Genomic DNA, 18038 nt, shown 5'->3' with positions numbered 1-18038 from the left:
CTTTTTTATCTTCTCTCCTTTTTCTGCCTTCTTAGTTGAACTTTTCTGTGATTTTATCTTCTGCCCTCTTTTAGTATAAGCAATCATTATTCTCTTTTAATTTTTTAATGGTTGTTCTAGAATGTGCAATATACATTTAGAACTAATCTGAGTCCACTTTCAAATGACACAATAATACTTCAAGAGTAGTGCAGATATTTTATAACAGAGTATTCCCAGTTTCTCCATCTCTTATAACACTGTTGTCATTCGTTTCACTTGTTCATAAGCTATAATCGCCCAATAGATATTATTATTTTAAACAGTTATCTATTAGATAAATTAAGAATAAAAATTAAAAAGTTTTATTTTACCTTCATTTATTCCTTCTCTAACATTTTTCCTTTCTTTATGTAAATCCAAGTTTCCGATCTGTTTTATTTTTCTACTCTCTGATGAACTTTTTAAAATATTTCTTGCAAGGCAAGTTCACCAGTGACAAATTCAATTTTTATTTGTCTAAGAAAGTCTTTATTTCTCCTTCATTTTTGAAGAATAATTTCACTGGCTACAGAAGTCCAGGTCAGTGGCTTCTTTCAAGACTTCAAATATTTCCCTCTACTCTCTTCTTGTTTACTTGGTTTATGAAGAGAAGTCCTGTGTATTCTTTTCCTTGTTTCTCTGTAGGTAAGGCGTTTTTCCCCTCTGGCTTAAAGATTTTTTCTTTGTCTTAGGTTTTCTGCAGTTTGAATACATATGCCTAGGTGTAAACATTTAGGTATGTATCTTTTTGGTATTCTGAGTTTCTTGGATCTGTGGTTTAGTGTCTGTCATTAATTGTGGAAAATTCTCAGCCACTATCACTTCAAATATTCCTTCTCTTTTTTCTCTTCTTATGGTATTCCCATTACATGATTACTTTTTGTAATTGGTCCACATTTCTTAAGTATTCTGTTCCTAATTTTTTCTCTTTGTCTTTCAGTTTGAGAAGTTTCCTTTCTTCTTTTTTATTTAAATTTATTGGGGTAACATTGGTTAATAAGTTTCAGGTGTAGAACTTTATAATACATCATCTATATATTCCATTGTGTGCTCACCACCTAAAGTCTAGTCTCCTTCCTTCATCATATAGTTGACTCTCTTTACCCTTTTTATCCTTTCCTTACACTGCCATTCCCTAGGGTAACCACCATACTGTTGTCTGTGTTTATGAGTTTGTTTGTTGCTTTTCATTTTGAGAAATTTCTATTGACATATCTTCAAGTTCACCGATTCTTTTCTTGGTCTAGTGCATTATACTGATGAGTCCATTGAGTCATTCTTTATTTTTGATACAGTGTTTTTGATTTCTACCATTTCCTTTTGATTCTATCTTAGAATTTTCATCTCTGTGCTTATATCAACCACCTGTTCTTGCATGTTGTCCATGTTGTTCATTTTTTCCATAAGAGCTCTCAGCATATTAATCATAGTTATTTTAAGTTCTTTTTCTGGTATGTAGTGCCAGATGGGTGATAGAGTAATTGGGAGGCTCACTTCATAAATTATGTAAATGTCTAACCATTGTACTGTATACCTGAAATTAATATAAAATAATAATATAAATAAGTAAATATAATAACACTTAAAAATTTTTTTCTTTTCTGATACTTCCAAAATATCTGTCAAATGTGAGTCTGGATCTGTTCCTTGCTTTGTCTTTTCAGAATTTTTGTTGTTATTGTCTTTAGCATTCCTTCTAAATGTTGTTGAAAACCAGATATTATTTATTGGGTAATAGAAACATAGATAAGTAGGCCTTAGTGTGAAAATTTATCTGGCTAGGATAAATTGTCTATTGTTTGCTGTAGCAATGGGTGTCTGAGGTTTTGTCTCTTTTAATGTCCTTGTTTTTGTCTCCCCTATTGTATTTGGTTACCTTAAAAACTCCCTCTTAAATAGAGTGTGAATCTTGCAGTCCTTTCAGCTGTAATCCTCTGTTATTATGCACAAGCCCTGATGTCGTGATAAGGTGTATGATGGGGGTAAGCATTCTATAATCCTATGATTAGGTCTCAGACTTTTAGTGGGGCTGTGATCCTGGTCTGTGACATTCACAAATGCTTCTCAGTTTTAACCCCCATTCAGATTAGATAGGAAGTTTAGCAGGGGCCACAGTTAGGTATTTCCTTTCTCTTACTTCAGTTAGATTCTGTAAAACAAATTCCTTTGAGAATAGCCAGAGAACAGAATGCTCCAGGCTTATTTGAAAATGGCTACTTTTCCCTTGGGCATATTTCAAAATGGTTGCCTCCCCCATCTGCTTGCTGGAAGCACAAGGGATTGTTCTTTAATCTTCACTGTGAGAGAGAATCTGCTGGGGCTTCTAAAGGTATAACTCCTGAAAGTGTAGGAGACTCGCCGCCCCCCACCACTAACTTTTTAACTCTCAAGCTAGTCTATACTCAGTCTCCAGCAGTTCACCAATTAAAGTTTCAGTTTTCCTAACAGTTCCTGGCTCCAGGGTCTACGGCTCCCATCAAGCTGTGATCCACTGTATTGGCCTATCTCTTCAGTTTTGGGACTGTTGGTTTGCCCTGTGACTTCAGTTCTCTGATGAATCTAAGAAGAATTACTGATTATCAGCTAGTTCAGCTTTTTTTGTTGTTGTGAATATGGGAGTGACAACTTCCCAGATCTTTTTATGTTGAAAGAAAAACTGGAAGTCTAAACCTTTTTTTTTTAATTCATAAGAATAAATGCTTTGTTCTTGGGAAGATGTAACACACTAGATATCAATTCCCCTTAATTTAATAATAATAATTTCCATTATAATACATTCCATTCAAATTCTCATTTATTTTTATTTTTTTTAGAATTAGAAAAAAATATTTTAAATTCATCAAAATGATTGAAAATGTGACAAAGAGCCTATCGAATATATAAAAAAAAATAAGAGTGAAAAATGGCCTATCCTATTAGATACCAAAATGCATTACAAGCTACAGTAATAGCCAGGAGCTATGCCAAAATAAATACACAAATAAATAACACAGAATAGGTGGTACAAGATTAAACTAACGTTCATTTGAGAATTAACTCTATGATTGAAATGAAATTTTATATCAGAAGGAAAAGTGTGGATTATGCAATAAATGTTATTAAAACAACTGGTTAGACATTTGGAAGGAAATGAAGTAAGATTCATTCTGATACCTTAAACCAAAATAAACTCCAAATAGTTCAAAATTTTAAATAATAAAAATTAAGCAGTAAAGGTGCTAGAAGCAAGGAACATGGTAACTTAAATGGATTCCTGCTTCCCTCTGTTCCCAGCTCCAGTCCAACTGCCAACTGCCTCTGCAATTTTCAATGTTATTTCTTTAATAAGATACTTAACACTATAAAATTTCCTTTGATTTTTGGCTTTATCTGTATAACATAAGTTCTTGTATAAAGTTTTTTCTTTTATGTTATGTCTTAGTTAGTTTGAATTTTTCATTTCAATTACTTCTTTAATCTGAGGGTTAATTAGAAGAGTATCTCTAAAATTCAAGGAAGTTAAGTTTTTTGTCATCTTTTTGTTATTCATTTTCAAAAGTTTTAAAGGAAATTTGAACCTAGAATCTTATACCCAACCAAACTATCATCAAAGTGGAGGTGCAAAATTAAAAGTTCATTAGGAGTATAATACTCAATAAACTCACAACACACATTCTCTGAAAGAATTATTTAAACATACTCCATAAAAATAAAAAATGATTCAGAATGCAAGATTTAAATTAAAAAGTAAAGAACAAATAAACCAGTATATTTAACACCTAAATAATTATTAAATACTTATTAGTACATAAAATTGGTACATAAAATAATAATTGGCATAAAAATTATACAACTAAAAATTCTAGATAATCTCAACATGAAAGGTTATAGGCAGACTTAATGGAGGAAAAGAGAACTGAAAGCATGCTAAATTTCTTTTCTTGATGCAACAAGGGTAGGAATATATATCACATATATACATATCATACATATTATATATGTATATATAATATATATACAGATATATACTAATTAATCTGAACTATCTAGATAATAAGATAAATTTAAATATGTGCTTCAAAATTTAAGTGAAACTACAAGAAGATTAAAAATAGAATATTGAACTTCCAAATCACTAGAGGAAAAAAATGCAATAAAGAAAATGCGATCAATACATCAAAAAAAAAAAAAAGCAGGAAAGGAATAAAAAATAGAAAGAGGAAGAAAGAAAGGGGAAGAAGAAAGGGAGAGGTATATGAGAAAAATGAGAAGAAAGGCATAGCAAATAAAACTATAAAGTAAGATGTGAGTAACACATTCAAATATGTCATTAATCACAAGAAATACAGCTGTGCTAAATTTCTCAATCAGTTTGTAGGAGGATAAAATCTAATTATATGTCATGTATATGTGTTACACATGAAACAAAGTAATTTTTGAAAATTTTTTCAAAATCAAATTTTCAATTTCAAATCAAAAATTAGAAGAATTGAAAACAAAGATAAAGATGTAGCAAGATAATGTTAACAAAGAGAAACAAGTGTAAATATATTACTATTATACAATAGGAAATTTAAAAGCAAATAGCATTAAACATAAAAAGAGGACTATTTCATAGAGATAAAAGCCTTACTTCAATAAGAAGATGTAAAAGTTTGAACTTTTTAATACCTAAAAATATAGCTTTAAAATATATAAAAGATCTCAAGCTTCAGCTAGCATAAAAATTACCCTAGAAACCTGTTTAAAATGCTGATTCTCAGGTTCTATCTCTATCTCCCTACCACCATTCATTGTCTCTTACCTGAATTATAGCAACATCCTCCTGTCAGGTCAAAATTGCAATTAAAATTTTAAAACTGAGGAATTAAGTGAGATTTAGAGAGAAAACAGTGACTGGTTCAAGGTCACACAGATAGATAATGGCAGATCTGGTACTTAGATATAAGAACTGTGAGGATTTATTTGCAAAAAACAGTATCAATTCTAATATATTTCAAATCAAGACTGGTTTTTCTAAAGTTTAGATTTTTGCTCACAACATTAGTTTCTGCATAGAATCTCTGTCTGCACAAGACTGACCAAGTGTGAGATAGCCATGAGTCAGAGATCAGACAGACCTACTAGGGTGAGTCAGAAAATCATGGAAGGTCCCACTATGGTCAGAAAAAAAAAAAAGGAAAAAAATGAGGCATAGGGTAAATGTATTGCAGCTGGTAAGTAACACAGTTCAGATTCAAGTCCATTTTACCATGCTGGGGAATTTGGAAGAAGGTTAAAGGCAGAGGTTTTGACAGAACTTTTGTAGTCAGTCAAAGTCAAGAAAATGCAGCAAAAAAGAACATATAAAATTACAGCAAATAAATGGATTACAGACAGGGCCAGGTGAAAGCTGAGAAATGTGGTGCTGTGGAAAACCATGGAGAGCAAAGAGCAAGGAATGGAAAAAAAGTAGGATAGAGTTTAGCAGCCTGACAGCACCCGAATCCTTTAAAGACCATGATATCAGACAGGAAACCAAACCAGGAATTCAGCCATAAAAAGTGAAAACGGAAGCCATCTACACCCACACAACTCAAGGATTACATTAACATGACTTTACTAATCCACTGTCTTCATCAGAATGACATTACTATTCCAGGAACATTTTGCCCAGGAAGATAAACATTCCAAGCAACTATATTACTTAAGTGAAGATCATTTGTTCATCTCTACAATAGATAGTATCAAATGATAATTTACTTCATAAGATTCTTTGAATCCTCTCATCTCAAAATCCTCATCTTCCTATGTCTACCAGTCCTAAACTCTTATGTCAAAATTTTTATCTAATCCTAATCAAATCCTCCTATTATAAGACCCACCCTCCTTAAACCACTTTCCAAATACTCATAAATATTCTAATTTTTCCTTCCCACTTTCTGAGATACTACTAAAACTCTGTGAAGGTAGTCATCTCCTTATTGGATCAGAAAAAAACCTCACTTTTATCTTATTTGCAAGTTGTTTTGGTGATATTTTCAGGAATCTGGCACTTGACAATATTGGAGGTCCATCAAAATCCAGTCAAGTCCTTCTCACTGTCATGACCCAAGATTTGTCTTAACACATTTTTTTCTCCAAATTTGCACAAAATTTTCTTAAATGAAAAACTGAAGACTGATTATAGATTATAGAAAGTCTAATAAGAAAGGACTCATCATACATTATCCTGGTCTTTGTAACACTACTGTCCTTCCAAGTGGAAACCCCAACAGGCAAGGATATAGATATATTAGACCTTTAGGGCCATAAATAAAATAGTCATTCAGGGATTCCCTGTAGTACTAAACCTCAATACTATTTTGTTAGGTGTCTCCTAAGACCACATATTATACAGTTGTAGACATGCGTTCTGCTTTCTTTAATGTCCTTTTAGGTCAAGATAGTCAATAGTTGTTTGCCTTCTCTAAGGAAAATCAACAATAGGTCTGGATTGTTATGCCCCAGGGGTTTACCGAGGCATCTGCTACTTTTCATATATCCTTAACCAGGACCTCTCGTGGTGTTCTAAAATGAGGTAAACTCTGAGACTATCTACTTACTATTTTAGCTCAACAAAGGCATATTTCCAAAAAGAAGGTACAATGTAATTTCACTATGTAGGACAGGAACAGCAAATTACAGCCATTAACTAAATCTGCCTATCTTTGCAAATAAAATGTCTTTGGAACACAATCACACCCATTCATTTCTATATTATTTATCGTTACTTTAACACTACAACAACTGAATTGAATAGTTGTGACACAGACTGTATTCCCCATAAAGTATATTCACTATCTGGTCCTTTACAGAAAAAGTAAAAGTTATGCCCTGCTCTAGAATATGATTTACCCCAACAAAGTCAGCCCCTTTCTCCTAACCAACTACAGGCCATCAAAACTTTACTAGGCCAGAGACAATGAAAAGGACATGTCAGTCTCACTGACCCAGCGCAATGCGTTCTCAACTTTTCTAATTGCTACTCCACTGTATGATTTAATCAAGTTCTCAGGAACCAAACCTCTTCTCTGGAAATGTAAACACAACAGGTCTATTTATCTGCTCTCCAACAGTCTTCCACTCTGGGCTTATCTAATCATCATAAACCTTTCTATCTTATTTATTTATTTATTATTTATATAATAATATAAATAATTATATTTATAAGACCTACAACACCTGGTCTTCCTAGGTGGTCTCCCATCCAAGTACTAACCAGGCCTAACCCTGCTTAGCTTCCAAGATCAGACATTGGGCTTGTTCAGGATGGCATGGCTATAGACCATGGACTGGGACATGAACCAAGGACCTTCTGCATGTAAAGCAGCGTGCTAACCCCTACACTATGGAACCACATCCACCTTTCTATCTTTTTGTGCATGAGAAGTCTGGACAGCTCATGGCATTCAAACTCAACTTCTTGACCCGGTGGCAAAAGCCTACCCATCTGCTGAATAATCATACCAGTAAAACCAGTGGAGATGTATGCCAACTTGGTTTTAGGGTCTTCTTTAAATTTGATGGTTACTCATGCTGTATAGTCTGCTTCTTCTTAGCAAGTAGGCTTACCTCATATAAAATTCTATTTTCTCCCTCTCATTATGCCAGATAACAGCACTTACTAAGATCCTAGCCCTAATGATAACCTGAGAGATTAAAACTTGAGCAGCATTTAAAAGGCTTTTACAAAATGCCAGTCGTTGGGTCCAAAATCAGAAAAATGTACCTGAAGAAATCCAGATATAAACGGCATGAGGATAATCTAAGCAGCCACTCTAAGAATGACTGCTTAAAAGTACTGGAAAACCTCAAATGGAAACTTGCAGGAGCCTTCATGAAATTACCTACCAATGCAAGGACAAATTGGCCACTAAACTCAATGAACATTGATGAGAAAATTTTACTAAAATGTCTGAGGGTGACTCTAGTGCATGTCTCATCTGTCACTAGCATAATCCTGGTAAAACTGTAAAGGTAGAACATGCATAAAAGCCCTATCCTGGGGGTCCTTTTCAATATCTTCAAATGGACTTCAGACAGGTACTCCTACACTGGGTTTGGAATGCGTCCAAATTATCGTTTGCTTCTTCTCAGGATGAGAAGTTACAGGTCTAATAGTAGTGTATATCTTGGTATTATATATATAACACATTATATATTATATTATATTATTATATATTATATCTGTTATATTATATTATATTATATATAATCTTGGTATTGTATTATCAACCTAACTATGTTTTGAATCGTCAGCCTCAAAATCCTTGCCTTACTGTGTTTTCCAGTTCTAGACTTGTATTATGGCCCTTACTCAGCTGTAATCAAGCCCTGAGATTAAAAGACCTACATTAAACTAGACCGCAAAATGTCATAAATATCCCAATTTTGCCCTCTCCACTCTGAGACACTAAGACTCTCTCAAGATAATGCTTTCCCATACCGCAACGAGAATAAACTTGCTATGCACTGGTGTTATTTTTGGGAAGTCCAGGGTCAATTAGGGGACTAGAAATTGAGGAATAGGGGAGGGGCTTGGTTTTAATATCCAGAAATGACAGCAAATGCTGGAAAAACTGGTGACAATGCAATGTGAACCCATTGATTGAAGTGCCCTATTATTTGCTTTTATTAAAATCCTGACTGTTTCAAGCATCTGGAATGGCACTGAACCTACACAAAGGCATTTCCAGCTATAGGGAATGGGAACAGCAAGGTAGACTGGTCATGTACGCCTTCGGAAAGGGACAAGGACAGCGAAAGTTAATTGAAATTTATGTCTTATTCTCAAACGCACATCTAGATTCTGGAAACTTGGAATCTTGTTTTGAAGCTAGGTTTAGGATAATTAAGGAGAAGGCCCAAGAGAATTCTCACCTGTATTTCATTGATGGGATAAGTTCTCTCATCTCTATGTGCTCAGGTTTTTTCCTTGTGCAAAAGAGAGGCATACTCGTTTTATTACACTTCCTAGATGTTGCGTTTTCACAAATTGAAGGCAAGACTCTCCATCAGCAAAAAGATTATAATTCTCTTTATTGTGATACTCACTTTATTGTAGTGGTCTGGAATTAAATCTGCAATATCTCTGAGGAATGCCTGTGTAAATGGTAATTACTTTCTCTAGTCTCTTCATTGTTGATTCAGTTGCTTCTTTGGCTGTATTCTCCTGTTTTTCATTTCTCATTCTTGTTTTTATTCTCCCTCTCTTTTCTAATTTGTCATATTTCTTCCACCTTTTGTTATAAAAACATGTCTCCAGGGAAACCAATAATTAGGACCAAAAAATTGAAAACTAAAAAAAAATTTTTTTTTCAATATTAAAATAAGAATTTGTTGAAAGAGCCAACATGAATAAGTCATTTGCTCTCTGCCTTCAATATAGTCATGTACCACAAAACAAGGTTTTGGTCAACAATGGACCACATATACAACAGTGGTTTCATAACATTATAATAGAGCTGAAAAATGCCTATCACCTAGTGACATTACGGCACAACTCACACATTTTTGGTGATGCTGGTATAAACAAACCTACTATACTACCATTCATATATAAGTATAGCACATACAATTATTTCAATACATAATACTTGATAACGATAAACAACTGTTAATGATTTATGTATTTACTATACTACACTTTTTATCATTATTTTAGAGTGTATTTCTACTTATTAAAAAAAAGTTTGCTGTAAAACAGTATGCCATTCTCTTGTGTTTAATTTGATCTCATGTTGTTTTATAAATTTAGTGTAAGCTGCATGTACAGTATTTATAAAGTCTATGGTAGTGTACAGCAATGTCCTAGGCCTTTAGATTCATTCACCACTCACTCACTGACTTACCCAGAGCATCTTCCTTCAAGCTTCATTTGTGATAAGTGCCCTATACAGGTGCTCTATACCATTTTTTATCTTTCATACCATATTCTTACTGTACCTTTATGTTTAGATATATAAACACATCATTGTGTTAAAAATGCCTACAGTATTCAGTACAGTAACAAGTTATACAGGTTTGTAACCTAGGAGCAATAGGCTATACCATATACCCTAGGTGTATAGTATGCTATACCATCTAAAATTGTGTAAGTGCACTCTATGATGTTCACATAACAAGGAAACCACCTAATGATGCGTGTTTCAGAACATAAGCATCTCATGACGGTATGTGTAAAAGTGGGTAAAGAGAAACATTTTCTCTAAGTGCTTCATATTTTCCAGCCAACTTTCTATTACCTAGGGGCTGATTATCCAGCTTTCTTGCTTTGACCCTTGAGGGGAAAACTGGTATAATGTAGGAGAAAGGACACTGGCCAAGCTTGATAAATTCTGGCTTTTTCAGTTATTAGCTTTGTGCCCTTGGGCAAACCACTGAACCATTCTAAAGCTCAATTTCCTCATTGATCAAAAAAAGCTGCCTACTTCACTGCGTTGTTGTAAAGGGCCAACAAGATAATGCCTGTTAAAGTCCCCGATGCACACACAGTAGGGGCGGCTATACCGTAACCACAATGTAATAAATATTTATAGATTAGTATGGCTTTCTCATTATAAAAAAAAATGGAGACTAAAAATTTATAAAAGTGGACTGGCAGAATCATCATGGAGTTTAAAAAAGTGCTTTGTAAACTAAAACAAATTACAAATTCAAAGTAGGTTTTGCATTTTTCCTATTCTACATATCTTAAGATTTTTATTGTTTATTAGCAGCTTGAACTTCAAATCAAGTAGTATTTCTCATGAGAGGAAGTTGAAACTACAGCTTAAAATGAGATTAGAACATCTGTGAAATTGGCCCTTCTATGGCATGCATCACCTCACCATTTTCACTGAAAATGGGTGTTCCTTTCCATTTCCCTTTCCTCCCAGTAAGGTGTTTTGGAAACAGGGAGGCTTTGGATTCAGGCAAACCTAAGTTTAATTCCTGACTCTACCTTAAAATAGAGAAATTAATATCTACTTTATAGGAAAATTTTTAATATATTTTTTAAAGTGCATGGTAGCCAAAAGATGGACTTATTTTTATCCTGCGGATCTATAACTTAAAGCAACTTTAATGTGCACATTGTTTCATCATTCTTGATACATATATCTCAAGTTTCAATCACATCTAAAGTCCTATCTTCAAATTCAGACTCTTCCACTAAATAGTAAATTATTCAATCTCAGTTTCTTCTCCTATAAAATGGAGATAATAATAGAAGCTAGCTGATAGGATAGGAAGAACAGTAGAGAAAGTGCACATAAATGCCTAACGTGGTATATGACACATAACAATTATTACTTTAGCTAACTATAATAATAGTAATAACAACATTTCAGATATATTTTAATTTTCACCTTAACAAACACTTAGATGGGTCAGTAGCAAAGTTATCGGGATAGTTTGCCATTTCTTCCTTCTTAGGTTTCCTTGGCCATATTTCTCTCCCTCCCTTCCTAGGGCAGGTCTGTTTCAGTTCAGCTGCTGGCTTGAACATCTGGCAGGGTGCCCACACTTGACATTTTCTGTTTGTGCAGCTAACAGGGTGGGGAGTTGGGGGATTTGATCATCTTCACCACTAAGACATTGGAATCTGTTGAGTTAAACATTGCTCTACTGTTGCCATGCCCTCCCTTTCTTTCTCCCTCCCTGTGAATGAATCGGGAAAGAATGAACCTGAAGTCTATCTTGGACAGCTGTAAAACCTTTATGGTACGTGGGCTGCTCCTCGAGGAGTGGGGCATTAGCCTCCCTGTTCATTCCTGGAGTAAACACAATGCGTCAGCGTATTCCCTAACACGGGGTCAATGTCTGAGGGAGCGGTGCTCTCCGTGCCTGGCACCTGCTGGTGTGGAGAGGTCTGTTGGCAGCAGTATACCACGATCGGCTTTAATGACTGCACTAAATACAGAGCTCACTGCTCCAGTTCCTTTTAATTCACTAAGTAATATTTATCCTGTAATAGCAATATCGCCAAGACTACACTAAATTTACAGAATTCTATAAGAATATATTTTGTATTATTCTCTAAAACTATATTATATAATATGTACATATATATGAGAATATATTACATAGTATCTATGTATCCAACATTAAATTCACGCTGATTTTTCTAAGTTACCTTTGTGATGAAAAGCCAAAGTGGAACTCGTTTCTTTCTTGGGAGTCCATGCTGATTCTTAATTCAGACTTTGGAGTTGCCCTGCTGTCCTGTTTGATATCATCAGTAAAATGCTGCTGCCTTGATGGCAACAGTCAGTCTCTAGACCTTCAGTCTATGATTTATTTACAGGTGCCGTCTTTGAAGGATCAATGGCACCAACTGCTGACTGTAACTTTACAATTTGTGATACCAGGTCTATAACCTTTTCTGATTTTATGGAAGGGACAGGGAAAACATAATTCATTTTATTGAAGGTCACATTATTCTTTTTTCTCTCTATTCTGGGCTAGCCAAACAGTCATGTTTTATCCCTAAAAGTACTTTTTCTTCAGTCAGTTCTTCAAAGGCCTCTCTGTTCTCACAGTCCACTAAGACTTCTCTTCTCTATGGCACATTCTTGTACTTCGTTCGGGTTCTGTCGTAGAATCGATTAAATCATATCCCAGACAGAAGAATTGTTCTTTGCTCACAAGCATCAGGAAGCCAGAAGGTGGTGACATTTGACAACCAGACTTAATGATTACTACATCACAATGACATTAACTTGAGAGGTCAGTTCAGTACCAGCTCTATTTTATGAAATTGAGAAGTTCAGTCTCCTCTTTGTGGTCATCTCATTTAGTCCAGAAGCACAGCTATAATCTGTACTAAAATGAGGATAGGAGAGAGAATCTCATAAAGATCTCAAAACCGTAGAAGTAGAAGGACATAGAAACACATACTTGGTTGGCAAAGGTAACAAGTACACTGAGCATTCTATATCAACAAAATTTTTTAAAATTTCAATCCACAATTACAATCTAGTAATAGTAATAGTAAATTTAATTATAGTTCCTTTCTGAGAAGCAAGATCACTAAGTTGGAACTAATTTAGTCATCAAATATTTTCCATAAATAAGCCAAATCAGAATCTGTGAGTGTATTTCCTCTGAGATGTGAGTTCATTCTAAATCTTAATTCAATTTGTAGAGTCAGATTCTATCATTTTATACCTCCATTGTGAACAATAATTCTGAAATGGTAAAAAAATCATTCTATTTTTTGTATTTTTGTTTTGAATATATTCTACTTTATATAATATGCTTTTTCTAAAAACATAATTAGTATGTAAAGTTAATAATATATTGAAAAGCACAAAGAAGAAAATAAAAGGTATCTATAGTCCCACCATCCAGAAGGTAATATTTTTTAGTCTTTCTCTACATTTAACTACAATAAGGTTTTTTTTTTGTTTCGTTTTTTGTTTTGTTTTTTTGTGTGTGTTTTTTTGAGCATACTATTTATACCTTTGGGAAAAATGCTTTTTTCATTTAACAGTATTCTAAAAACACTTCCCATTTATTGACTATTCCAAACATGATTTTAAATATCTACATAATAGTAAATTATATTAAAATAGTGCCTTTTTACTTTCTATCTGTTTCTCTGACATACTATTTGTATGCCTCCCAAGGCTACAAGCATCCATATTCTCAAGACTTTATATAATTTACTAATCTAGTGTGTTCCAAACCTCCAAGTACAAAAGTTCTAACATTGAGAATAAAATAACTCCCACTACCAAATACACCAGTTTATCCACATATATATACATGTGTTCCGCCTTCTTTGCTGCTACAAAGGGTGAACCAATCTAAGGCCAATCCCTTTACTTATGCCCTGGATCCCATCTCCCCAGGACTTCTTAAGGACTTTACTCTTATAATTGTCACCTCTCTCTCCTGCATCATCTGTTTTTCTCCTTCTTACCACCTTCAAACATGTTGAATTATCTCTCATCTTAAAAAACTCTCCCTTAAGGAGAGAAAAAAAATGCTGTAGATGATAGAGGCTCTGCTCATCCCTCTGGCGACCAAATCAAAGTTGTCACAGAAACAAGGAGCAAACAGCAAAGAAAATCACCTGGGATCTAGATGAACAAGCCATACAACTAGGGAGAAATCCAAGAAATAACCCTGCAATGGCAGAAGGTAGGATGGGGCGAGGATGCAAGGCTGCCCTGGCCCGAGCGGCTGAGTGAGATGGAGGCTGCGGCAATGGCAGTGATAGCCAGTGGATGCTTCTTAATGGGCCATGTCCACAAGCGGACTTTCGCAGTAACAGACCTGCTCGCTCTGAGCACCAGCAGTGGTTTGGCTATGCAGGGGGCACCAGGGACTTACCGGGGGACACCAAGGTGTTGGAGCGAGGGCCAAGGCATGACTTGCTCTATACAGAAATGCTGGCGATATCCATTGTTCCCTGTTGAGCCCTCTCCACTACCAATGTGTGGACATAGTGCCGCGCCATAGCTGTGATGTCATCAAACAGGATAACAGAAGTTGCTCTACCCAGAAGGTTCCCTGAAACTCCGCCTCCCCCAACTCGTGGCCCCACCCAAGCCACATTCAGTTATGTTCCCTTTGCTGAGCAATGCCTAGACTCACACTGGAGGCAGCTGGCCTTGGTTTCTGGTGTGGCTTTCTGAGGCAACTATAAGCACAGCATCTGTTCCTTGCTGAATCTTAATAGGTGGCCCCAGAGGGGCACAGGCTGGGGCTAAATTTGGCCTGCAGCTGAACACCTCTCAGGACTGTGTCACTGGATCCCTACTACACAAAGCTGTACTAATAAGACTGGGAGACTTAAGAGCTTTGCTTAGTACATAGAAACAGACATGGAAAGGCAGTCAAAATGGGAAGACAAACAAGCAGAAACCATATGAGAGAACAGAACAGAGATCCAGTCAAGCAATCTAACAGATGCAGAGTTCAAAACACTGGTTATAAAGATACTCAATTAACTTATGGAAAGTACAGATGAATTCAGTGAGAACTTTAACAAAGAGATTTAAAAAAAAAAACTTAAAAATGGAAATGGAAATGATAAAAGAGTCGGAAATGAAGAATACATTATCTGAGATGAGAAGTATATTAAATGGAATAAACAAAGTGAATAAAGAAGGGGATTAAATGACCTTTATAGAGGATGGGAAAGCCAAGGATATCCAATCAGAATGGCAAGAAAAAAGAAGCAAGACTATAGTAATAACTTAAGGAGCCTAGGGGACATTATTAAAGGTAAAAATATCCATGTCATAGGGGTACCAGAAGGAAAACAAGATGTTGAAGAGCTATTTGAAGAAATAATGATTGAAAACTTCCCTAACCTGGTGGAGGAAATAGACATAAAACCCCAGGAAGCTCAGAGAGTCCCAAGAAAGAGGAACCCAAAGAGACCCACACTAAGACATATCATAATTTAAATGCCAAAACTTAAATACAGAGAGAGAATCTTAAAAGCGGCAAAAGAAAAGCAGTTAGTGACCTACAAGGGAGCTCCCATAAGACTGGCAGCCAATTTCTCAAAAGAAACTATGCAGGACAGAAGGGCATGGCACAAAATATTCAACGTGATGAAAACCCAGGATCTACAACCAAGAATACTTTATCCAGCAAAGCCATCATTTAGCGTAGAAGGACGAATAAAGAGCTTCCCAGACAAAAATAAGCTAAAAGAATTGATCAACACCAAGCCAGTATTACAGGAAATGTTGGAGGGACTTCTTTAAGAGAAAAAAAAGTATCAAAAATAGGAATAAAGAATGGTAATAACTACATTCCTATCAACAAGTATCTCAAATGGAAATGCTCCAAACAAAAGATAGAGTGGCTGAATGGATAAGAAAACAAGACCCCTACGTATACTGCCTACAAGAAACTCACTTCAGATTAAAAGACACACAGACTAAAAGGAAGGGGATGGAAAAAGATATTGCCTTGATGGGCCTAGATGGTATTGCGCTGAATGAAATGGGTCAGATAGAGAAAGACAAATATCGCATGATTTCACGTACATGTGGAATCTAAAGAACAAAATGAACAACAACAATAGCAAAAGCAGAAATAAACTCATAGATACAGAGAATATTTAGAGAGATACTAGATGGGAGGGGGATGGGGGACAAAAAAAGCAAAGAGATTAAGAGGTACAAATGGATAGCTGCAGAATAGACATGGAGATATAGAATGTAGCATGGGGGAGATGGTTAATAATGTAATAAATATGTAAAGGGAAGAAGGATACTAGATTTAGTGGGGTGATCACTTTGCGAGTTATATGGATCTCTGATCACTATGCTATACAACTGAAATGTATATTATTGTATGCCAACTATAATTGGGAAAAAAAACTCATTGAATTGTATAATGTAAATACAAGCAACTAACTTTTTATTATATTTCAATAAAGATGAGAAAAAAAACTACACTCTAAAAAAAAAAAAAAAACTCTCCCTTGACACCACTTTCCCCCAACAGCTTTCACTTAATTTCTTTGCACTCTTATTCACTGTTTCCTCCCCCCATCATCTATAAAACAATAGAATCAGGCTTCACTTCTATCACATCAAAATGCTTCTGTAAAGGTCACCAGTGGCCTCCATGTTATGGAATCCAGTGATCTCTTCCCATTCCTTAATCTCTATCAGTAACCAACTAGCTGTCAGTCTTTCAGTTGGTCTCTCAATGACTCTAAGTTGGTTTTCTCAAACATGACATGATAAATGACTTCTAAAGTCTCTGAAAGATTCAACTTAATTGACATTATTCAAAAAGTAGAGCTATGGTAAACCAAGAGTAGCATTTTATACAGTTTATCACTCTCTCCTTCTTGAAACAGTTTCTTTATTTGATTTTTAGGACACAACACTTTCTTTACCTCTCTGCCAGCTCCTACTCATTCTCTTTTGCTGATTCCTTCCAAATTCTGATCTCTAAACTCTGTAGGGGAGCAGGAAACAGGACTCTTCCTTTCTCGATCTACATTCACTCTGTAGATTAGTGATTTTCAACTCTGGTTTACATGAGAATGACTTGGAGAGCTTTTAAAAACTCCCAAGTGATTGAAGCTGCTCTCTAGAGTAATGACCTAGTTGGTCTAGGATGGGCAGGGCCCAGTCACCTACACATATTTTAAGGTCTTGCAGTAATTCTAATGTGTAGCCAAGATTAAGAACAGATAGCCTGAGCCAAGTGTGTTCTCATCCAGTCCGATAGCTTTAAATAATATCAATACAATGGATCTAGCTTGAATTTTGCTCCTGAACTCTAGATTCAAATATCTATTTGCCCAATCTTCCAGTTGCCTAACACAAGAATATTGGAGTCATCCCTAATACCTCTCTTTTTCTTATAATACATTTCAATCCATCAGTAAATTCTGTTGATCCTACTTTCAGAATCTATCCAGGATCCAACCACTTCTCACCACCTCCATCAGTACCATCTTGACTCAAGTCACCATCATCTCTGATCTGAATTGTCAGTGTAGCTTTCTAACTAATCGTGCTGCTTCTGTCCTTACTTTCCTACAGCCATTTTTTAACAGAGCAGTTGACTGATGCTTCAAAAAAGTGGATTAAATCATGTCACCCCTCTGCTCAAAACCTTCCAGTGGCTTCTCATCTCAGAGAAAAGCCAGAGGTCTTTCTGTGACTGCTATTGTCACGACCCACTGTGCTTCTCCAAGTTCATCTTTCATCATTATTCTTCTTGCTCACTCTGATCCAACCACTGGCATCTTTGCTAAACCTTGAAAAAATATAGCATATTCCCACCGTAGGGCTTTTGCATCTGCTGCAAATTCCTTGCACTTGGATTGTTCTTCCCTCAGATCACTGCAGGCCCTGCCACCTCATTCTCTTAAGGATCCTGTCCAAATGTGACCTTATAAAGGAAAACTTTTCTCACCACCTCATATAAGAGAGCTCCACTGCCCCACAACCACTACCAGTCTCTATTCACATATAGTGCTCTATTTTCCCTAACATCACTTACCACTGACATATATATATATATATATACATATATATATATATACA

The 18038-nt window shown here is 35.4% G+C and overlaps 1 long non-coding RNA gene and 1 pseudogene across 1 annotated transcript in view; both read right to left on the bottom strand.

Annotated features, from left to right (window-relative positions):
- LOC112469266 overlaps positions 1-18038 on the bottom strand; it is a 235465-nt gene that overhangs the window by 46244 nt on the left and 171183 nt on the right. The window lies entirely within an intron of this gene.
- On the bottom strand, positions 7192-7307 carry LOC112469410 (annotated as a pseudogene).

This window comes from Pteropus alecto, unplaced genomic scaffold (genome assembly GCF_000325575.1).
Source record: "Pteropus alecto unplaced genomic scaffold, ASM32557v1 scaffold146, whole genome shotgun sequence".
Classification (NCBI taxonomy): Eukaryota; Metazoa; Chordata; class Mammalia; order Chiroptera; family Pteropodidae; genus Pteropus; species Pteropus alecto.
Note: the sequence above shows the minus strand (reverse complement) of the source record. Positions and strands in the feature narration are given on the sequence as shown.